Genomic DNA, 24288 nt, shown 5'->3' on the forward strand with positions numbered 1-24288 from the left:
AACACCAAGATATTGAGATGGGGTTCTTTAACCATTACCAGTGTTGAATACTGTATCTATTCTCAATGTTGAATACTGTATCTATTCTCAATGTTGAATACTGTATCTTTCTCAGCTACCAGTGTTGAATAGTGAATTACTGTATCTATTCTCAATGTTGAATACTGTACTGTATCTTTCTCAACTACCAGTGTTGAATAGTGAATTACTGTATCTATTCTCAATGTTGAATACTGTATCTTTCTCTGCTACCAGTGTTGAACAGTGAATTACTGTATCTATTCTCAACGTTGAATACTGTATCTTTCTCTGCTACCAGTGCTGAACAGTGAATTACTGTATCTTTTCTCAATGTTGAATACTGTATCTTTTCTCGGTTACCAGTGTTGAATACTGTATCTTTCTCTGCTACCAGTGTTGAATAGTGAATTACTGTATCTATTCTCAATGTTGAATACTGTATCTTTTCTCGGTTACCAGTGTTGAATACTGTATCTTTCTCAGCTACCAGTGTTGAATAGTGAATTACTGTATCTATTCTCAATGTTGAATACTGTATCTTTTCTCGGTTACCAGTGTTGAATACTATATCTTTCTCAGCTACCAGTGTTGAATAGTGAATTACTGTATCTATTCTCAATGTTGAATACTGTATCTTTTCTCGGTTACCAGTGTTGAATACTGTATCTTTCTCAGCTACCAGTGTTGAATAGTGAATTACTGTATCTATTCTCAATGTTGAATACTGTATCTTTTCTCGGTTACCAGTGTTGAATACTGTATCTTTCTCAGCTACCAGTGTTGAATAGTGAATTACTCTATCTATTCTCAATGTTGAATACTGTATCTTTTCTCGGTTACCAGTGTTGAATACTGTATCTTTCTCAGCTACCAGTGTTGAATAGTGAATTACTGTATCTATTCTCAATGTTGAATACTGTATCTTTTCTCGGTTACCAGTGTTGAATACTGTATCTTTCTCAGCTACCAGTGTTGAATAGTGAATTACTGTATCTATTCTCAATGTTGAATACTGTATCTTTTCTCGGTTACCAGTGTTGAATACTGTATCTTTCTCAGCTACCAGTGTTGAATAGTGAATTACTGTATCTATTCTCAATGTTGAATACTGTATCTTTTCTCGGTTACCAGTGTTGAATACTATATCTTTCTCAGCTACCAGTGTTGAATAGTGAATTACTGTATCTATTCTCAATGTTGAATACTGTATCTTTTCTCGGTTACCAGTGTTGAATACTATATCTTTCTCAGCTACCAGTGTTGAATAGTGAATTACTGTATCTATTCTCAATGTTGAATACTGTATCTTTTCTCGGTTACCAGTGTTGAATACTATATCTTTCTCAGCTACCAGTGTTGAATATTGAATTACTGTATCTATTCTCAATGTTGAATACTGTATCTTTTCTCGGTTACCAGTGTTGAATACTATATCTTTCTCAGCTACCAGTGTTGAATAGTGAATTACTGTATCTATTCTCAATGTTGAATACTGTATCTTTTCTCGGTTACCAGTGTTGAATACTATATCTTTCTCAGCTACCAGTGTTGAATAGTGAATTACTGTATCTATTCTCAATGTTGAATACTGTATCTTTTCTCGGTTACCAGTGTTGAATACTATATCTTTCTCAGCTACCAGTGTTGAATAGTGAATTACTGTATCTATTCTCAATGTTGAATACTGTATCTTTTCTCGGTTACCAGTGTTGAATACTATATCTTTCTCAGCTACCAGTGTTGAATAGTGAATTACTGTATCTATTCTCAATGTTGAATGCTGTATCTTTTCTCGGTTACCAGTGTTGAATACTATATCTTTCTCAGCTACCAGTGTTGAATAGTGAATTACTGTATCTATTCTCAATGTTGAATGCTGTATCTTTTCTCGGTTACCAGTGTTGAATACTATATCTTTCTCAGCTACCAGTGTTGAATAGTGAATTACTGTATCTATTCTCAATGTTGAATGCTGTATCTTTTCTCGGTTACCAGTGTTGAATACTATATCTTTCTCAGCTACCAGTGTTGAATAGTGAATTACTGTATCTATTCTCAATGTTGAATACTGTATCTTTTCTCGGTTACCAGTGTTGAATACTATATCTTTCTCAGCTACCAGTGTTGAATAGTGAATTACTGTATCTATTCTCAATGTTGAATACTGTATCTTTTCTCGGTTACCAGTGTTGAATACTATATCTTTCTCAGCTACCAGTGTTGAATAGTGAATTACTGTATCTATTCTCAATGTTGAATACTGTATCTTTTCTCGGTTACCAGTGTTGAATACTATATCTTTCTCAGCTACCAGTGTTGAATAGTGAATTACTGTATCTATTCTCAATGTTGAATACTGTATCTTTTCTCGGTTACCAGTGTTGAATACTATATCTTTCTCAGCTACCAGTGTTGAATAGTGAATTACTGTATCTATTCTCAATGTTGAATACTGTATCTTTTCTCGGTTACCAGTGTTGAATACTATATCTTTCTCAGCTACCAGTGTTGAATAGTGAATTACTGTATCTATTCTCAATGTTGAATACTGTATCTTTTCTCGGTTACCAGTGTTGAATACTATATCTTTCTCAGCTACCAGTGTTGAATAGTGAATTACTGTATCTATTCTCAATGTTGAATACTGTATCTTTTCTCGGTTACCAGTGTTGAATACTGTATCTTTCTCTGCTACAAGTGTTGAATAGTGAATTACTGTATCTATTCTCAATGTTGAATACGGTATCTTTTCTCGGTTACCAGTGTTGAATACTGTATCTTTCTCAGCTACCAGTGTTGAATAGTGAATTACTGTATCTATTCTCAATGTTGAATACTGTATCTTTCTCTGCTACCAGTGTTGGAGAGTGAATTACTGTATCTATTCTCAGTGTTGAATACTGTATCTTTCTCTGCTACCAGTGTTGAACAGTGAATTACTGTATCTATTCTCAATGTTGAATACTGTATCTTTCTCAGCTACCAGTGTTGAATAGTGAATTACTGTATCTATTCTCAATGTTGAATACTATATCTTTCTCAGCTACCAGTGTTGAATAGTGAATTACTGTATCTATTCTCAATGTTGAATACTGTATCTTTCTCTGCTACCAGTGTTGAATAGTGAATTACTGTATCTATTCTCAATGTTGAATACTGAATCTTTCTCTGCTACCAGTGTTGAATAGTGAATTACTGTATCTTTTCTCAATGTTCAATACTGTATCTTTCTCAGCTACAAGTGTTGAATAGTGAATTACTATATCTATTCTCAATGTTGAATACTGTATCTTTCTCTGCTACCAGTGTTGAATAGTGAATTACTGTATCTATTCTCAATGTTGAATACTGTATCTTTCTCTGCTACCAGTGTTGAATAGTGAATTACTGTATCTTTTCTCAATGTTGAATACTGTATCTTTCTCAGCTACAAGTGTTGAATAGTGAATTACTATATCCATTCTCAATGTTGAATACTGTATCTTTTCTCGGTTACCAGTGTTGAATACTGTATCTTTCTCTGCTACCAGTGTTGAATAGTGAATTACTGTATCTATTCTCAATGTTGAATACTGTATCTTTCTCTGCTACCAGTGTTGAATAGTGAATTACTGTATCTTTTCTCAATGTTGAATACTGTATCTTTCTCAGCTACTGTACAAGTGTTGAATAGTGAATTACTATATCTATTCTCAATGTTGAATACTGTATCTTTCTCTGCTACCAGTGTTGAATAGTGAATTACTGTATCTATTCTCAATGTTGAATACTGTATCTTTCTCAGCTACCAGTGTTGAATAGTGAATTACTGTATCTATTCTCAATGTTGAATACTGTATCTTTTCTCGGTTACCAGTGTTGAATACTATATCTTTCTCAGCTACCAGTGTTGAATAGTGAATTACTGTATCTATTCTCAATGTTGAATACTGTATCTTTTCTCGGTTACCAGTGTTGAATACTATATCTTTCTCAGCTACCAGTGTTGAATAGTGAATTACTGTATCTATTCTCAATGTTGAATACTGTATCTTTTCTCGGTTACCAGTGTTGAATACTATATCTTTCTCAGCTACCAGTGTTGAATAGTGAATTACTGTATCTATTCTCAATGTTGAATACTGTATCTTTTCTCGGTTACCAGTGTTGAATACTATATCTTTCTCAGCTACCAGTGTTGAATAGTGAATTACTGTATCTATTCTCAATGTTGAATACTGTATCTTTTCTCGGTTACCAGTGTTGAATACTATATCTTTCTCAGCTACCAGTGTTGAATAGTGAATTACTGTATCTATTCTCAATGTTGAATACTGTATCTTTTCTCGGTTACCAGTGTTGAATACTGTATCTTTCTCTGCTACAAGTGTTGAATAGTGAATTACTGTATCTATTCTCAATGTTGAATACGGTATCTTTTCTCGGTTACCAGTGTTGAATACTGTATCTTTCTCAGCTACCAGTGTTGAATAGTGAATTACTGTATCTATTCTCAATGTTGAATACTGTATCTTTCTCTGCTACCAGTGTTGGAGAGTGAATTACTGTATCTATTCTCAGTGTTGAATACTGTATCTTTCTCTGCTACCAGTGTTGAACAGTGAATTACTGTATCTATTCTCAATGTTGAATACTGTATCTTTCTCAGCTACCAGTGTTGAATAGTGAATTACTGTATCTATTCTCAATGTTGAATACTATATCTTTCTCAGCTACCAGTGTTGAATAGTGAATTACTGTATCTATTCTCAATGTTGAATACTGTATCTTTCTCTGCTACCAGTGTTGAATAGTGAATTACTGTATCTATTCTCAATGTTGAATACTGAATCTTTCTCTGCTACCAGTGTTGAATAGTGAATTACTGTATCTTTTCTCAATGTTCAATACTGTATCTTTCTCAGCTACAAGTGTTGAATAGTGAATTACTATATCTATTCTCAATGTTGAATACTGTATCTTTCTCTGCTACCAGTGTTGAATAGTGAATTACTGTATCTATTCTCAATGTTGAATACTGTATCTTTCTCTGCTACCAGTGTTGAATAGTGAATTACTGTATCTTTTCTCAATGTTGAATACTGTATCTTTCTCAGCTACAAGTGTTGAATAGTGAATTACTATATCTATTCTCAATGTTGAATACTGTATCTTTTCTCGGTTACCAGTGTTGAATACTGTATCTTTCTCTGCTACCAGTGTTGAATAGTGAATTACTGTATCTATTCTCAATGTTGAATACTGTATCTTTCTCTGCTACCAGTGTTGAATAGTGAATTACTGTATCTTTTCTCAATGTTGAATACTGTATCTTTCTCAGCTACTGTACAAGTGTTGAATAGTGAATTACTATATCTATTCTCAATGTTGAATACTGTATCTTTCTCTGTTACCAGTGTTGAATAGTGAATTACTGTATCTATTCTCAATGTTGAATACTGTATCTTTCTCTGCTACCAGTGTTGAATAGTGAATTACTGTATCTTTTCTCAATGTTGAATACTGTATCTTTCTCAGCTACAAGTGTTGAATAGTGAATTACTATATCTATTCTCAATGTTGAATACTGTATCTTTTCTCGGTTACCAGTGTTGAATACTGTATCTTTCTCTGCTACCAGTGTTGAATAGTGAATTACTGTATCTATTCTCAATGTTGAATACTGTATCTTTTCTCGGTTACCAGTGTTGAATACTGTATCTTTCTCAGCTACAAGTGTTGAATAGTGAATTACTATATCTATTCTCAATGTTGAATACTGTATCTTTTCTCGGTTACCAGTGTTGAATACTGTATCTTTCTCTGCTACAAGTGTTGAATAGTGAATTACTGTATCTATTCTCAATGTTGAATACTGTATCTTTTCTCGGTTACCAGTGTTGAATACTGTATCTTTCTCTGCTACAAGTGTTGAATAGTGAATTACTGTATCTATTCTCAATGTTGAATACGGTATCTTTTCTCGGTTACCAGTGTTGAATACTGTATCTTTCTCAGCTACCAGTGTTGAACAGTAAATTCCTGTATCTATTCTCAATGTTGAATACTGTATCTATTCTCGGTTACCAGTGCTGAATAGTGAATTACTGTATCTATTCTCAATGTTGAATACTGTATCTTTCTCTGCTACCAGTGTTGAACAGTGAATTCCTGTATCTATTCTCAATGTTGAATACTGTATCTTTCTATGCTACCAGTGTTGAAAAGTGAATTCCTATATCTATTCTCAATGTTGAATACTGTATCTTTTCTCGGTTACCAGTGTTGAATACTGTATCTTTCTCAGCTACCAGTGTTGAACAGTAAATTCCTGTATCTATTCTCAATGTTGAATACTGTATCTATTCTCGGTTACCACTGCTGAATAGTGAATTACTGTATCTATTCTCAATGTTGAATACTGTATCTTTCTCTGCTACCAGTGTTGAACAGTGAATTCCTGTATCTATTCTCAATGTTGAATACTGTATCTTTCTATGCTACCAGTGTTGAAAAGTGAATTACTGTATCTTTTCTCAATGTTGAATACTGCATCTTTTCTCGGTTACCAGTGTTGACCTTCACCAAATATGAAAGTGTAACTTATTTATTCCCTATGGTGGATCTACAGTTACAGTACCTGCTTTTGTGTGACCTCCATCAATGCTTAGGTTAGACTTCATCATCATGTTTAGATGTGGATATATAGTACACACCAAACATGAAGTTCACCATAGCTGTAGTTATCATGCTTGAACAAATGTACAGTACTTGTAAGGCAAATTCAGACTTCCAACTGACCTGAAATGATCTTTGACCTCCACAAAAACAACAGTGCAGGATCTTTAACTCACTACATGGTAGATCTTGTTGCTACAATATGGGTATGACCTCCATCTAAGCTTGGACTTATCAAGTTCTACAAGGTTGACATTTGACCTCTCTTGACCTGAAATTATGTTGGATTGTCAGATTACCAAAAATGATCTTGCACTCAGTAAGGTAAATCCATATAACAAGTACAGTATGCAGTGCAACTCCCAGTTATCATGTTTACAAGATCAGGTCTCACACAGACATACATACTATTGTCACACAGGCCAATTGAACAACTTGCCAAAGTCAAGAGACCAAGATAAATATGCAGAAAATATCTGTGGAGCTATAAATGTATCATTGAAACCCTTTCAAATCCTTTTTGGTTATACTGTAACCTGTCACAGGTCAAGGGATCATGGGGGTATAAGGTAGGCCTGAGTCAGGTAACACAAAATCGGAACCTGGTACCCGTTATCATTACCCGGGTGGGTACAGTAACTGGTACCCGAAACTCCGGACCGAATATTGAAGAAAAAAAATTGTGAAACTAGTCATAAACAATGTACAATGGCAAATCACCATGCCACCTTTCATTACTAATCCGATCAATCACATGGTTGCCTAACACCACACTAAGTCAAGGGGGAAATCTGGTCTAACCATCTGTTTATTCGCTAAAATTGTGAAGCAGTAGCTGGAACTAAAATATCCATGGAATACTTTCACTATTGCTGCTATCTTCGACCACATGGTAGCCTCACACCACGATAAGTCAATGGGAAAATCTTGCCTAACCATCGCTAAATGCAAAAAAAAAAAATTAGCTGGAAATCGGCAATTGTTTGGAAGGTATGTGCTATGTTTTGAAGAGGGAATGTAAGTATTTTACGTACACTGTTGCTGCTGAGATGGATTAAGTATGGATTAGTCAATGGTTCTTGGTTGCACTCAAGTCACCCCTGGGTCCATGTGAATCACAGTTTCCAGAACGGCACCTGGTACTTGAAAGCTTCAATTTGAGCTATTTGCGCCCCTGCTTATACTGTATCCCCAAATTTACTGCTAGCCCGGCAATGCTGTGCCTCTATTCAAATTATGACAAGCTCTGCATAATTGTGTGTAACTTAGCCTGGACCTAATAAGTATAAATAGTAGCCTAGGTCAACAAAAGTGTTATGAATTCACAGTGACCCTTCTATTTGAAGTACAATCAATCTTTTTCGCAGTCAAAATCTCAGCAAATTGGGGGAAGTTTTCTTAGTACCATGACACAGCAATGCTGATAACAACAGTACCTGGCATTAAACTCAAAATCCAACATGAGGAAAGCAATATATGAATAGGTTAAAATCTGTATAAACTGATGATCTTGAGTAAAAAATAACACAATTTTCAATGTAACATATCAACAAAGAAGCAACATAGAATGATTTTGAAAACTTTATGCCTATTTGCCCAGCAGCCTGGTGAAAAACCATGTCTTCCTGTGTTCTGAGTAGTCAGTACCTAACTTCCATAATTGGTGACAAAAGTGTGAGACAGCTCTAGGGTTCAATGCAAGCATTTAGTCACATCTAAATTCAATTTGTAGAGTGATTACAATACCAGGTGGTCCTTCAAAGAACTACTCAATGTTCTATATGAACACAACATTTGGCATGTTGTACTGTACAGTAGGTGATGACATCAGGGTGGGAATTTTACGGTACGCCTGTACGCTAGCGTACTGGAATGAAAATATGGCTTACCAAAGTAACAAAATCAAATGGGCCTAGTACTACACACCCTTGTAATGAGCGCACCAAAAATTCTGACCATAAGTGACTGCATCGGACTGTAGTAGGCTTATCTGCAATCTGCTTCTAACTTACGGAGGATTAATTTGTCGCGCAGCTAGCAAAAAGCACCAACGAACAGGCCGCGCACAGCTGGCTGCTAGCTCAGCGATCGTGCCTGGACCGTCACATACCTACGACTAACTGTGTATGCATCGCAAATTATTCCAACTTCACACATGAACTACGCAATTGCCGACGGCAATTGCGTAGTTCATACTGTACATGTGCTCAGAATTTTCCCAGGTACCCTGCCAAACAACTGTACGCTCATCCCCTGTCTAACACCTGTTTGTTAACATTTTTGGCACATTTCCAAGAAACGTTTCATGGAGTATTCCCCATGATACACGAGGCACAGTTCATACACGCAGCACAAGATATCAAGCTATGGCCATTAGGGCTGTGAGTTTTCGTTTAAAGACCTAAACGTTTAAACGGCCGATTTTTCGTTCGTTTAAACGTTTAAACGTTCGCGAAAATCGCGAGAAAACGCCGAGCATAAAGGCGTGGGGTCCAGGGGACCGCCCTAGGGCCCTGGTGGGGCGAAGACCCCGGAAAAGGAAAGGAATTTTTTGCGTGTCTGGCGATAAAAAAAATTCGCAGTTGAGGATGCAAAATACTGACAACTTTTTGAATTTAAATTGTCACGAAGCTGATGAAAATTTTTAAATGACAAGTTAGAGTAGCTGTATTATGTTATAAAATGAAAAGAGATTTAATCTGTTTTACAATCTTTAAAAAGTTTAACTTACAGAACCTCCGATATTATGAAACAAAAAACGTTCGGCAAAGCCCCGTTTCTAGAATGCCTAACAATGAATAGCGCGCACTAAACATACATCAGTTTACAACTGCAGTACGGTTTAACCTAACTTAAATACTACGGTAGGATACTGTATATGTGCTCAGAATTTTCCCAGGTAAAAACTGCGCGCTCATCCCCTGTCTAACACCTGCTTGTTAACATTTTTGGCACGTTTCCAAGAAACGTTTCATGGAGTATTCCCCATGATGCACGAGGCACAGTTAATACACGCAGCACAAGAAATCAAGCTATGGTCATCTTTATGAAAGTAAACCTTGTAATAAAATATGTTTTAGGCCACACGGCATGATTAACTAATGCTTAACATTATTTCCATGTTCTTGTAGAAAACGTCAAGTTCGCAAAATACAATTGGTTGTGTTTTTGTAGTTACGTGAGATCCGTAACAGACGAGTTGGTTAGGCTATTTGCTATACACTTAACTATGGTAGGACATTATTTTTTCCGTATTTTTGGAAATTCTAGAAAATACTTTCTTTTCCCCCCGCTTAACACCAGATGTGGTCTTACGGTTAATTCATAAATGGGTGTACTAGAGCCTTGTATACATGACATTAGTTGCATTTAGCACGATTTGCCAGTTTCGCGTGAATTTTTCAAAAGTGTTTTGCTGGATCTTTCGTAAAATTTGAAAGGTGTACCAACTTACTTTTCGTACACAATTGGTAATTTCTCTACTGATTTTCAGAGTTTTTTTTACGATCTCCAATCGATACATTTCCTTTGATCATGTATTTGAACAACTATTACCAAGTCGAGTATTCGACCCGGTATTTTCTGGTCGGAGAGTTCAACGTGATGGACAGGGATTGTAATCATTTCGATCGAACATGCATTGACTGGATTATCTGCGCCGCCGCTGTCGGCTCGATATAAAGTACACTTGTGCCGCGAATCAGGAAGTTTTCACAAAAGGATAACAGCGTTCAAGTTTAAGCCATTCATATCGCCGGATACATCGGGGGGGGGGGTGGAGTTGGTGGACAAAAGTAGGATTACGTTCGCGGTTTATGATTCGACTGATCGTAAGTTGTGTTGTTATTTCGCGTAGTAGACAAAATAAACATGGGAATGGATACGCGATTTTTGCCAATAATTTAATTTTCAGTTGATATCATAGTTTCGTTTAAACGTTCATAAGGTTTTATTAAACGTTTAAACGATGTTTCGTTCGTTTACACGTTTAAACGTGTAAACGGCACAGCACTAATGGCCATCTTTATGAAAGTAAACCTTGTAATAAAATATGTTTTAGGCCACACGGCATGATTAACCAATGCTTAAAATTATTTCCATGTTCTTGTAGAAAACGTCAAGTTCGCAAAATACAATTAGTTATGTTTTTGTAGTTACGTGAGATCCGTAACAGACGAGGAGGTTAGGCTATTTGCTATACACTTAACTATGGTAGGACATTATTTTTTCCGTATTTTTGGAAATTCTAGAAAATAATTTCTTTTCCCCCCGCTTAACACCAGATGTGGTCTTACGGTTTATTCATAAATGGGTGTACTAGAGCCTTGTTTACATGACATTAGTTGCATGTAGAACGATATGCCAGTTTTGCGTGAATTTTTCGAAAGTGTTTTGCTAGATCTTTCGTAAAATTTGAAAGGACCGAACTTACTTTTCGTACACAATTGGTAATTTCTCTACTGATTTTCAGAGTTTTTTTTACGATCTCCAGTCGATACATTTCCTTTGATCATGTATTTGAATAACTAATACCAAGTCGAGTATTCGACCTGGTATTGTCTGCTTGGAGAGTTCAACGTGATGGACAGGGATTGTAATTATTTCGATCGAACATGCATTGACTGGATTATCTGCGCCGCCGCTGTCGGCTCGATATAAAGTACACTTGTGCCGCGAATCAGGAAGTTTTCACAAAAGGATAACAGCGTTCAGGTCATTGTGCTGTGCTTACCGATTCATGAATTGTGCTTACCAACTGAGAAATCTTGGCTCATGTTGGTAAGCACATTTCATCAAAAAATGAAAAAATGCTTACCAACTTTTTTTGCCAAATTCCCACCCTGGATGACATTAAACAACATCATCCTCTATAATAGTTTAATTGATTAGTTATTAAACACAGTAATAAGACTTGACACTCTTACTGTACAGTAGGTGCCATTTCACTATAAACCACATTTCAACTAGCTCAAGATCTGTATATTGTGCACATGTACATAATTTATGATAATATTACCATACAGGGAATGGGTTCAGCTTACGATGTCAAGGCTCAAATTGAACAGTCGTCCGATCATGTCTAACAACATAAAACTCTGCTTAGGTTGTCCCACAGACGACTAGCTTATTTGCAGTAAGTGTTCGACACTTCGAACAAAACTCAGAAAATCCATATTCTTTAAAATAAAGATCTGCCCCCAAAAATTGATAGTAACTTGTATCATCCTCCATTCATACTAAAAACAAATTAGGAAATAAATCACATTTTGCAACACTCTGTAATGAGGGGAAATCCTACATTTTAGCTGTATGCACACCCCTTCACATCGCCAACTTGCAAAATTTTAGCAAGAACTTGTTATTAGTAAGGACAGAAAGTGCATACTTTACATACAGTATGCATCAGTAATGGTTACATATACTTCATACTACAGACCCTGGTGGCCGCGACCACATTTGCTTTCTACCTCACAGCCGCACGCACAAGAAAATGCTGAAGTACAATGTGTATGCAATATTATACTGTGCATGTGGGCATAATCAAGTAACATGGCAAAGCTTGTTCGACTTTGAGTATCGTATCATATCAGTTTCCACTAGTACTCCTGTAGCCGTGTATACTGTAGATCTAGACTCAAAAGCAATGTGTAACTAACTGCTAGTGTTACCGTTATTTGGAAGTCATTCTGTGCGGTCTAATGTAACCGTAACTAAGTAAGTTAGGCTACTACTGTACAGTACTACCCTGTGACTAGTACTGTGATGTCATTAGTGATACTGTACTTTTACCAGCATTGGACCTAGGCTAGCAAATTAAATAGTCTTGTTTTGCAAATACCTTCCAGAAAGTTATCACTTTTTACATATTTCTAATTTTGAACTGTTCCGGCACCATGTGCGGTAAGCTCAATTAATTGACTTATGTTAAATTCACAGACAGGAAGCATAGGCTTTTAAGCCTATGTTAAGGTTTCGTATGATTTTCATTCGCAAACTGTATGCTACAGCAGCCTACGCCTAAGCATTCGTTGCGCCAGGCGCTCCTTACGACTCAAGATATCAAATTTAACCTAAATCATTTGAGTAAGGATTTCCTCTTTTCCAAAAGAAATATTTAGATCCTTACGAAAAAAATCCTTTTCTCGGGGACTTCTTACCGTGCTTTCGGGGTAATTTGATTATGTGTTGTGAGCTAGTTTCGACTTCGGATCGGATCCATAGAAAGTTTATATGATTCCAACGTTGTGATGTACCCTGATTAGCAGATCGATAGATTCGTCGTTTCAAATGATATGTTGATCACGTGACAAACCTTGTGCGCTTTGATTGGATTTCAATAATGGTCTTTTAACGCAGATAGATTCAAAGTTAAACCGCGAGATTACGTGATTACACACAAAAAGTATGTTATTTAATTCGCAAAAAGAATATTTCATATTCCTTTTGTTATGGTCTGAGTCTCTCCCTGTCATTACAGTGACCTAGAATGGAATTTCAATTGATTGCGATCAATCAATATGCCTTCGACATTTTCATAACGGTCCATGCACTGACAGGAACCTCAGTGAATCCGAAGTTGAACCTGCAGAGAATATTTTTACGGGCAGGGACTAATTAAGGCAACCCAAGGACGAGGGCGAAACCACATATACTTCTTGGGGGGGGGGAGTAGCCCCACCCCACCCTCATCAGCAAACAAATATTACAGCAAAAAATCCTCGTGAACAGCACATAACATGCAACGTCTATTTGCGGTACACAGGCGCGTATCCAAGGGGAGGGGTGGGGCGAGGGGGAGGGTGGGGGGATCGCCACCGGGTAAGAAAAAGAGGAGTGGAAATAAAGAGAAGAAAAAAAGGGAAACAGAGGGTGAAAGAAAGAGGAGGAAGGAGAGGAAGGAAGTAAAAAGAAATAGAAGAAAGAGAGAAGAAGGAGAAAAGGAGGGAATAGACGAAGAGAATAGACGACACCGGGAAGAGAAAAGAGAAAGAGGAACAGTGACATAATTGCAGCGCTGATCCCTATTATGTACTCAGGGTAGCCAGTGACGGATCGAGGATATCGGAAGGGGCGTGCGCCTCACCCTTCCCTTTACACCGACAACTCCATTTTTGAGGTTTTCCATTTTTCCTCTACCACTGATGTATGTATATATATATATATATATATATATATATATATATATATATATATATATATATATATATATATATATATATACATATACAAGGCTATGAAACCAGCTGTGGCTGGTCTCGAACTTGACCGAGTCGTCGGGAACCAGGATCTATATGCGAACTGCACTAGACCTATGTTATACACTCCGACCTGACTGCTAATTGTTTCCCCAAACCTACCAGGTGCGTATCCAGGGGGGGGGCGTTGGGGGCGCGCGCCCCCCGGGTAAGAAAAAGAGGAGAGAAAAAAAAAAGAGAAGAAAAAAGGAAAAAAAGAGGGGAAAAAAGAGGAGGAGGAGAGGAAGGAAGGGAAAAGAAAAAGAAGAAAGAGAGAAAAAGGAGAAAAGGAGGGAGTAAAAGAAAAACGCGAAGACACCGGGAAACAGTGACATCATTACAGCGCTGAAGGGTAGCCAGTGACGGATCAATGATTTCGTAAAAGTTTGACTCACGCTACCCCTTACACCGACAACTCCATTTTTTTGACGTTTCCATTTTCCTCTCTCACTAATGATCTATAAATATACTATATATGGTCTATCATAACGCGTGTGTAGAATTGTGCTATGAAACCAACTGTGGCTGGTCTCGAACTCGACCGTGTCGTCGGGGAACATGACACATTTTGGGATGGGGGCGACCGCCCGCCCCCCCATTCAGCATTTTTTTAAATGATATCGCTAAGTAATTTCAAAATAGAAAGTGCTTAGATGCAATTTACAAGGCCTGGGAAGTGTCATTTCCAGCAATCTGGGAGGCATTTTCGGCCAAAATTTGCTTGTACGCTTCGCGCTAACAAATGGTCCTGGGTAGTGCCATTTCCAGCGATCTGGGAGGCATTTTCGGCCAAAATTTTCTTGTACGCTTCGCGCCAACATATGGTGGCGCTACGCTTAGATAATTTGCCTACAGCCTTCACCCCTCCCTTGGCAAATTCCTCGCTACGCGCGTGTTCGAATTTGTAACGCAAACAGCAGATATCACATCATATCAGTGAGCATGAAAATGGCGTTCCAGGATGAAAAGCCTCAAAACTGTCCGACCTGCCTGAAAAAATAACCAAAATTGTTCGCGCGCTTCGCACGCGTTCAACGTGTTAATGTCAATATCATATAAGCAAGCATCGGTTATTACATCGCATGCCATCATGTACCGTACGGTCCGTTAAAATTGCGCAGTATACCGCGGGATGCTAATGTAAACAACGACATGTCTCATGTAGATGTATAAAAAACATGGAGGTCCAATTATGTCAAAACTCTCTTTTACATTTGTAATGGCGAATTATGGGCTGCACCCCCACCGCGCAGTGGCGGAGCGTCCATACGGTCAGGGGGGCGGATGCCCCCCCCCCCCTGACGGACTCAAATGAACTGCTGGCGCCTTTTTCAGCTCTTTACCACTTTTTACTTATTCTAGATTATTAACTTTTTTATTGCGCTCTCATCTACTTATTGACATTTGTCACATTTTGTTGGTGTAATTTGGCGATGACACCTTATTCTTCGTTTATCTGCAGGCCCGGAAAGGGTCATTTCCGGCGATCTAGGGAGTATCTTTACTCAAAAATTTTCTGTACGCTACGCGCCAACCAGTGGTGGCGCTCCGCTTAGATAGTGTCGAAAGCGCCCCTACAGACCATTCTCGCCCCTCCTGACCAATAGCCCTAGCTCCGCCACTGCCGCCGCGCCTCCTACGCCTATGTGTGTAGTGTTCGGTTTTCGGAAATATCTGCTATTTTTTCATTTCCTTCAACCAAGTTTTATAATAGCCGTTATAAGAGGTTTTATTATTTGTACATGCACCAATAAATTAACTGTGTCTGAATTTTCGAAAATTTCTGACCAACATTCTGCATCACACTTCCCTCTACTCGTGCAATTTTGACCGGTCTGTTCGGGGTTGAAGGAAGTTTTTCTATATTGGTCGTCCATAGATGACATTTTTTACAACATTATGGGTGTGTTTTCAAGTGAGTTTATTCACGAGAAATGTGAATTTTCAAATTCTAAACAAATACGGGGCTTAAAACCTTGAAAAGTGGGGTTGACGGGTATTGTGGGCCGCGACGTAGAATCACCTACAAAAGCAAAGACCCACAGGAGATGCGATCAGGTCGAACATGATGTGTGCCGGGTTGACAATCTTCAAAAAGGTTATGGATGGGAAAAAACTATTAGGAAATACTTGGTTCTCAGGCAAAAAGTGTACATCTGGTTGGTCATTTCAAGCCTGAGAAGTGCCGTTTCCGGTGATCTGGGGGGTATCAAAACAAGAAATTTTCTTGTACGCTGCGCGCCAACCGATGGTGGCGCTCCGCTTAGATAGTAATTCGCGCCCCCCGGGTTTGAAAATCCTGGATACGCGCCTGCCTACAGTAACGTTACTCGTACAATTAATGAATCTTAAAATGAATTCCGCATGCGATTGGAGAATTGATCACATCTCCTGTGAGTATCATGTAGTGGATCCAAGGGCGCATCATGGGCGGGGGTTGGCAGTTCTTGAGATTGTTCCCATCTGCATGAAAACGTGCCCACAACCCTACGCCCCAACCCTCTAATCGGTTCCCGATGAGTTACGAAACTTAATTAATGACCTTCTCCCGTATTACCAAGACCGTGACAAAATCCGGCAACACACCACTTCATAGATTACTGAAGTGATCGCAGGCGCGTATCCAGGGGGGCGTTGGGGGTGCGCGCACACCGGGTAAGAAAAAGAGGAGAGAAGAAAAGAGAAAAGAAAAGAAGGAAAAAAGAGGGGCCAAAAGAGGAGAAAGGAAAGGAAGGAAGGGAAAAGAAAAAGAAGAAAGAGAAAAAGAAGAAAAGGAGGGAACCGAAGAAAACATCAAGACACCGGGAAGAGAAAGAGGAACAGTCATAATTACAGCGCTGATCCCTATATATACACAGGGTAGCCAGTGATGTAGTGTATCATGACGCGTGTGTGTGTGGACACCTTAAACAATTGGAAAATTGTGCTATGAAACCAACTATATGGCTGGTCTTGAACTCGACCGAGTCGTCGGGAACCAGGATCTATATGCGAACTGCACTAGACCTATGTCCTTCGATGCAACACTGCCATTCAGAGATAAAATGTTATACAACGCGAACTGAATGCTAATTGTTACCCCACCCCTAGTACCGTAACTCATACAATGAATCAAAAATAAATTCAGCATGCGATTTGAGAATTGAGCACATTTCCTGTGAATATCATGTAGTGGATCCTAAGGCGTATCATTGCCGGGGGCGGACACACCCATCACTTCTTGAGATGGTTCCCATCTGCATGAAAACGCGCGCCTCCGATGAGTTACGAAACTTAATTAAAGACCTTCGCCCATAGTACCAAGACCTTGACAAAATCCGGCAACACACCACTTCATCGATAACAAGTGATCGGGTTGAGTATTGTAAGTGACGTCTAGAGGTCGTGCACTGACCTACTTGGATTGTGACCGCTCCCGATTTTGGAATTTCCCAAGATCAGGCCCCGAAAAAAATCCCAAGGACACTGTACTGTATAGATATCTAGCAATATCTAGCAATATCTAGCGATATCTAGCAATATCTAGCAATATCTAGGGATGAAAAACCCAAGATCTTCCCTAAACTGAAGGCAAATAGAGAATCGAAGTCTCCAGTGTGTAATGAACTTAAAACTGTGCGTCTTTCGAAATGAATATAATGTGGGGCATATAAAAGTTATTTATTTCAATCTCATTTCAAATATTCGAATTTGTAAAGCAAACAGCAGATATCAGTGACATCATATCAGTGAACATGAAAATGGCGTTCCAGGATGAACAGCCTCCAAAATGTCTATGTGGGTATATATAGTGTTCGGTTTCGGAAATATCTGGTATTTTTTTCATTTCCTTCAACGAAGTTTTAAAGTAGCCGTTATAAGAGGTTTTAATATTTGTACACCAATACATGGGCGGGGACAGCGGGACGCGTCCCCACCAACTTTTTCAGTGGTGGGGACATGATATACCGTGTCCCCACCAATTTGTCTTGACCAAACGCTGCATTTCAAATTTGAAATGGTATGTGGGCTGCGACGTATAGAATCACCTACAAAAGCAATGATCCACAGGAGATGCGAGAGGGTCGAACATGATGTGTGACTGGTGACAATCTTCAGTGTTATGAATGAAAAACAAATATTGGGAAAATACTTGGTTCTCAGGCAAAAGTGAACATCTAGTTGGTCATTGGTCATTGTGCCATTTCCGGTGATCTGGGGGTGTCACCAGAATTTTTTTTGTACGCTGCGCGCCAACTGATGATGGCGCTCCGCTTAGATAGTAATTCGCGCCCCCGGGTTAGAAAATCCTGGATTCGCCCCTGGATCGGGTTGTGTATAGTGATTAGTGACGTCTAAAGGTCGTGCACTGACTATATGGAGTGTCCACTCCCGATTTTGCAATTTACCAAGATCAGCCCCCAAAAATGCCAAGAAATCTGAAGGACATTGTACTATATGGATATCTAGCAATATCTAGCAATATCTAGGGATGAAAACTTCCCTAAACTGAAGGCAGATAGAGAATCGAAGCCTTCAGTATGTAATGAAACTGTGCGTTTTCGAAATGAATGTAATGTGGGGCATCGCACAATAAACAGATAAAAGTTAATTATTTCAGTCCCATTTCAATTATTCGAATTTGTAAAGCAAGCAGCAGATATCACATCATATCGTGGGCATGAAAATGGAGTTCCCGGATGAACAGCTTCAAACTGTCCATGTGTGTAGAGTTCGGTTTCGGAAATATCTGGTATTTTTTTCATTTCCTTCAACGAAGTTTTATAGTAGCCGTTATAAGAGGTTTTAATATTTATACACCAATAAATTAACTGTGTCTGAATTTTCGAAAATTCCCTGACCAACATTCTTCATCATACTTCCCTCTACTAGTCCAAGTTGACCGGTCTGTTAGGGGTTGAAGGAGGTTTCTCTATATTGGTTGCCCATATATGAAATTTTGTGCAACATTATGGGTAGGCTATGTTTTTAAGTGAATATATTACGAGAAATGTGAATTTTCAAATTCTGAACAAATAATGAGCTTAAACCTTGAAAAATGGGGCTGGCGGGTATTGTGGGCCGCGACTTAGAATCGCCTACAAAAGCAATGATCCACAGGAGATGCGATGAGGTCGAACATGTTGTGTGATAGGTGACAATCGTCAAAATGGTTAGGGGTGCAAAAAACTATTGGGAAATACTTGGTTCTCAGGCAAACGTTTTCATCTGGTTGGTCATTTTCAAGCCCGAGAAGTGCCATCTCCGGCGATCTGGGGGGGGGGGGGTATCAAACCCAGAAATTTATGAAAACTGATGGTGGCGCTCCGCTTAGATAGTAATTCGCGCCCCCCCCCCCCCCCCGGATTATTTGAGAACGTAGATTTTTTTGCAAAGCCCCATCTTGTCCATTGTCGCATTTACAAAACTGACATTTATTCTGGGACCCAAACACCACCGGTTTTCTGCCCTCACTTTATGAGAGGTCCTTTGTAAGGCTAAATGTAAACAAATGAATCATACACAGGAAGAACTTTTCAGTCGGCTTAAACTACGGTAAGTCTTATAACTTAAAGCTCCCGCTGATCGGGCTTTTAGCTAAGATCGTGTGTAATATCTGTTCCCCTTCGAGGGTAGTTGTGGTACACACCTTACGACGATCACACAGTCACAGCCTCGATGCAAGGGGACATGGGTTGAGAGCGCATCAGTCGTTCGGTTTTCCGTGCCCAGGTTCTTTCCTGGGTGACTTTTCTTAAAAAGTATTTTACTGCTCCAATATTTTAATAAATTAATTATTCCAGTTTTACTATATGGTAGTGAGGTTTGAAGATCTCGAACAAATTGAAGCTTATCACACTAACTTTTGCAAATCGGCGAACTTGGTAGGTGCAAAGATTGTGAGGCTTATTGAAACTATTGCATACTGAGTTAAGATTGATTAACAGTAATGACAATAAGCTTGCAGGCAGTATGTTCAATTTCTAAGATTTCTACAAGGTAAAGATATTTACAAATCACAATGGAAAAGCTTGATTAAGTAACATTATTGTCGGAAACTAGAAATTAGGTCACCCCACCCTACAAAAGTATTGGGGCCCTAAGAGTGATGTCTACTACCAGGGGCGGACTGGGTCTTAAAACCGGCCCGGTCATTTTCCACCTAGACCTTTATTCATTGATATGCTACTTACATAGTGATCGCCGTCCTGGGGGAGGGGTCTAAGGGGAGGGGGTTCCCCTCCCCATTGAAAGTTTTTTGAAGTTAATATGCAAAATGATGCTATATTTCTCAATTTTGTAGGTTACAATAATCCTTTGAATATGACCCAAATATAATTTTCCAGAAGCAACACTTGATTAAACTGAGGAAAGATAAAAACGTAAACAAATATATACAAAAATATATGTTTTAGACTGGATTTTATTTAGTTTTTCAAGCATTTTGTGGTAACATGCTTGAAAAAAAATGGAAAAAAAACTAAATAAAATCCATTAGCACGGACGGGTTGCCAATAGCACGTTCTTTTGTTACGAACTAACAGACTAACTAACATGAGCTGATTCCCACAGTTAAAAATATATTTCTACACAGCCCGTCTGTATTTTATTAACTACTGTGAAAATGGGCTGTAATTTTTACCAGGTTCCCCAGCCCACCGGCCCACCGGCCCACCGGCCCAAATGCCCGTGTGGCCAGTCCGCCACTGCCCGTAAGTAATGTTCGACGCCATGTGTAACCCATGCTGAAATTTACTCCGCAATTCCATAGTATATTATTATCGTATGGAAATATGATGCGCGGGAGTTATCTACTATATATAAAATACCAAAACCCACACCATTTGCTTTTCACTGCATACGCTTTCGTCAGTTGTGTATTCACACGAGGTTATGATACGTCTTATATATAGACATGTTGACAAGTACGTAGGGACTATAAGTATATCAGCTGCTGATATACAATTTGCTGGGGTTTTTTTTCCAACTCTGCGAAAGTATTGAAGTCATGACCAGTTCCCTAGGGTGGTACTAAGTACCTGTATCCATGTCTGATTTCGGAAACGAGCAATTTTATGAGCAGAAGAAGTGGCCATGAATGATACACAGGTGCGTATCCAGGGGGGGCGTTGGGGGCGCGCGCCCCCTGGGTAAGGAAAAGAGGAGAGGAAAAAAAAGAGAAGAAAAAAGGGAAAAGGAGGGGGGAAAAGAAAAGGAGGAGAGGAAGGAAGGGAAAAGAAAAAGAAAAAGAAAAAAAAAGAGAAAAGCAGAACAGGGGGGGGGGGGGGGGGTAGAAGATAGCCAAGACCTCGGGAAGAGAAAGAGGAACAGTCATAGTAAAAGCGCTGATCCCTATTATATACACAGGGTAGCCAGTGACAGATCAAGGATTTCGGAGGGGGTGTGCGCCTCACTCTACCCCTTACACCGACAACTCCATTTTTGACGTTTCCATTTTTCCTCTCTCACTAATGTATCAATATAAATATTATATATGGTCTATCATAACGCGTGTGTGTGTATGGACGCCTTAAACAATTGTACAATAGTGCTATATGGAACCAACTGTGGCTGGTCTTGAACTCGACCGAGTCGTCGGGGAACATGACGCATTTCGGGAAGGGGCGACCGCCCCCCTCCCCCGAGCAAATTTTCTTTATGACATCGCTAGTAATTTCAAAATAGACAATGCTTAGATGCAACTTACAAGACTTGGGAAGTGTCATTTCCAGCGATCTGGAAGGCATTTTCGGCATTTTTTTAAATTTTTTTTTATTGTACGCTTCGCGCCAACTCATGGTGGCGCTTCGCTTAGATAGTTTGCCTACAGGCTTCGCCCCTCCCTTGGCAATTACTCGCTACACGCCTTTTCGAATTTGTAAAGCAAAGAGCAGATATAACATCATATCAGTGGAGCATTGAAATGCATGTTCCAGGATGAACAGCCTCAAAAACTGTCTATGTGTGTAGTCAAAGGCGTAGGAGGCCAATTGGATTTGGGGGCTGTAATGACTTGCCCGAAAAAAAGCCAAAATTTTTCGCGCGCGAAGCGCGCGTTCAACATATCGATGCCAATATCATATAAGCAAGCCTCGGTCATTACATTGCATGGCATCGTGTACCGCCAAAAGTGTACCGTGAAAGTTGCACAGTATACTGCCGGATGCTAATGTAAACAACGAAATGTCTTATGTAGATGGAGAAAAAGCATACAGATCCATTTATGTCAAAACTCTCTTTTACAGTAGTAATATCGGCCAAGCTTACAACTTGATTTTAATTACCAAGGAGATCATTTTTAAGCTATTCATTGCTATTTATTTTTCTTTCAGTAGGTGCCCGAAAAAAATGGGGAAAATTTGGTTGCGGGGGGGGGGGGGGGCTGCAGCGGGACCTACGCCTATGTGTGTAGTGTTCGGTTTCGATATACCTCATATCGGAAATATCTGTTATTTTTCATTTCCTTCAACGCAGTTTTATAATAGCCATTATAAGAGGTTGCAATATTTATACACCAATAAATTAACTGTGTCTGAATTTTAGAAAATTTCCTCACCAACATTCTTCATCATACTTTCCTCTACTCGTTCAATTTTCACCTGTCTGTTAGGGGTTCAAGGAGGTTTTTCTATATTGGTTGTCCATAGATTGAATTTTGTGCAACATTATGGGTATGTTCTGAAGTGATTTTATTCACGAGAAATGTGAATTTTCAAATTCTCAACAAATAATGGGCTTAAAACCTTCAAAAGTGGGGCTTTCGGATATTGTGGGCCGTGACGTAGAATCACCTACAAAAGCAATGATCCATAGGACATGCAATCAGGTCGAACATGATGTGTGAATGGTGACAATCTTCAAAAAGGTTATGGATGGAAAAAAAAACTTTTGGGAAATACTGCGGTTCTCAGGCAAAAGTGTACATCTGGTTGGTCATTTTCAAGAACGAGAAGTGCCATTTCCGGTGGGGTATCAAAACCAGAAATTTTCTTGTACGCTCCGCGCCAACCGATGGTGGCGCTCCGCTTAGATAGTAATTCGCGCCCTCCGGGTTAGAAAATCCTGGATACGCGCCTGATACAAGCTGTCATTATCTCTCAGAGAAAGCAACGAACCAACAACAACCATATTTCCGTTAGTTCACATTTAAGACATACCTTTTGCCTACAGACACGAATAGAGAGAGAGAGAGGAGACGGGGAGGGGGGAGGTGTGTATGAGGGGGGGGGGACGTCTGGCAACCTCATTTCTCCCAACTGTTATTCAAAAACGTTTGGTATGTTATTGATGATGTTTGTTTTTTATCAAATAACTTGGAGACGACTCGACCTCTTTTATAGATGATCTATCTATAACCGCTTCGAAATGTACAGCCTGGTTAGTTACGTAACGAAATTATGTCCGAAATCAAGCCCGGATATGAAAACTGATTTTCTGAATATAAAAGTTTATTTATCTACAACTATGTCGGCTTTGACAGAAAGTGAAATTTTCTGGTAAAATTTCTATCAGATTGTTCACTCACACGTGGTAATGTGAAACTGCATTTTTTTTTTTTTTTGCTTTGAATTCTAAACATCCTGACAGAAACACATTAAAAGGTTACTCAAAAAAATAAGGTGTCTGATAACAATTTAATGCGTGACGTCAGAGCCTCTGCCAATCGTATAGTTCATGCGATTGGAAGATTGAAAAGAGATGGGCCACGGTTGTATTATTCACTTTCTTTCGATCTAATGTCGTTAATTTTAAATCCATAGAAAGAATCAAGCAGCATTAAAAGTTCTTTTATGATTGCATATAGAGTGTTTATTTTCAGTTGGAATTTCTTACAAGAATGATTTCCCTTTTAGCATTCCTCCCATTTCATGGAGTATAATTCTTGGATCAACGTAATCTCTAATCCTCCAATGACTTGAAAGGAAATGCAAATAATGTTTCTACAGTTCACATGTTCTCATTGGCTTATTCCTTCCTTTTGATTCAGACTTACAACAGCTCAACCAATACTTTGTAACATGATGTTTTTTCAAGATTAAATAAGTTGCATGAATAAATTTGGTCAGGTGATGAAGTGAAAGTAAAGCAGAGTTATGGGTGCGTCGTGGATTAATATTCAAACCCATACTCTATATGAGAGGCGATTCAAATACCTCTTTTCAAATCAGCAGAAGAAGGAAACTTTATCTTAATCCTGTTCATCGGAAACTTATGCAATTGAATATTTCATTGTCAATGTTCATGGTTCAGTAACGTACCGGCAAATGGTATGGGAAGGAGGGGCGGCGAAGGGAGGGTAGCTATGACCATGAATTGGATGATATTGCCTCCTATACAGAGTGTTGACTTGTATTGCAAAAATTAAAGCTATAAAAACATTCAATCCCCGTCCTCG

The 24288-nt window shown here is 38.8% G+C and overlaps 2 protein-coding genes across 6 annotated transcripts in view; one reads left to right on the top strand and one right to left on the bottom strand.

The window, feature by feature from the left end:
• Positions 1–12986, bottom strand: part of LOC139969354 (cytoskeleton-associated protein 5-like) — a 74302-nt gene extending 61316 nt beyond the window's left edge. For 4 of the 5 annotated variants that reach the window (XM_071974241.1, XM_071974239.1, XM_071974240.1 and 1 more), the window contains exon 1: positions 12837–12985. The gene's annotated coding sequence lies outside the window, so the exon portion shown is untranslated. Of the gene's footprint in view, positions 1–12836 lie in introns of all 5 variants that reach the window. The other variant, XM_071974238.1, reaches the window with a different exon arrangement.
• LOC139970053 (uncharacterized) overlaps positions 1–24288 on the top strand; it is a 491924-nt gene that overhangs the window by 300267 nt on the left and 167369 nt on the right. The window lies entirely within an intron of this gene.

The sequence above is a fragment of the Apostichopus japonicus genome, chromosome 7 (assembly GCF_037975245.1).
Source record: "Apostichopus japonicus isolate 1M-3 chromosome 7, ASM3797524v1, whole genome shotgun sequence".
NCBI classification, from domain to species: Eukaryota; Metazoa; Echinodermata; class Holothuroidea; order Aspidochirotida; family Stichopodidae; genus Apostichopus; species Apostichopus japonicus.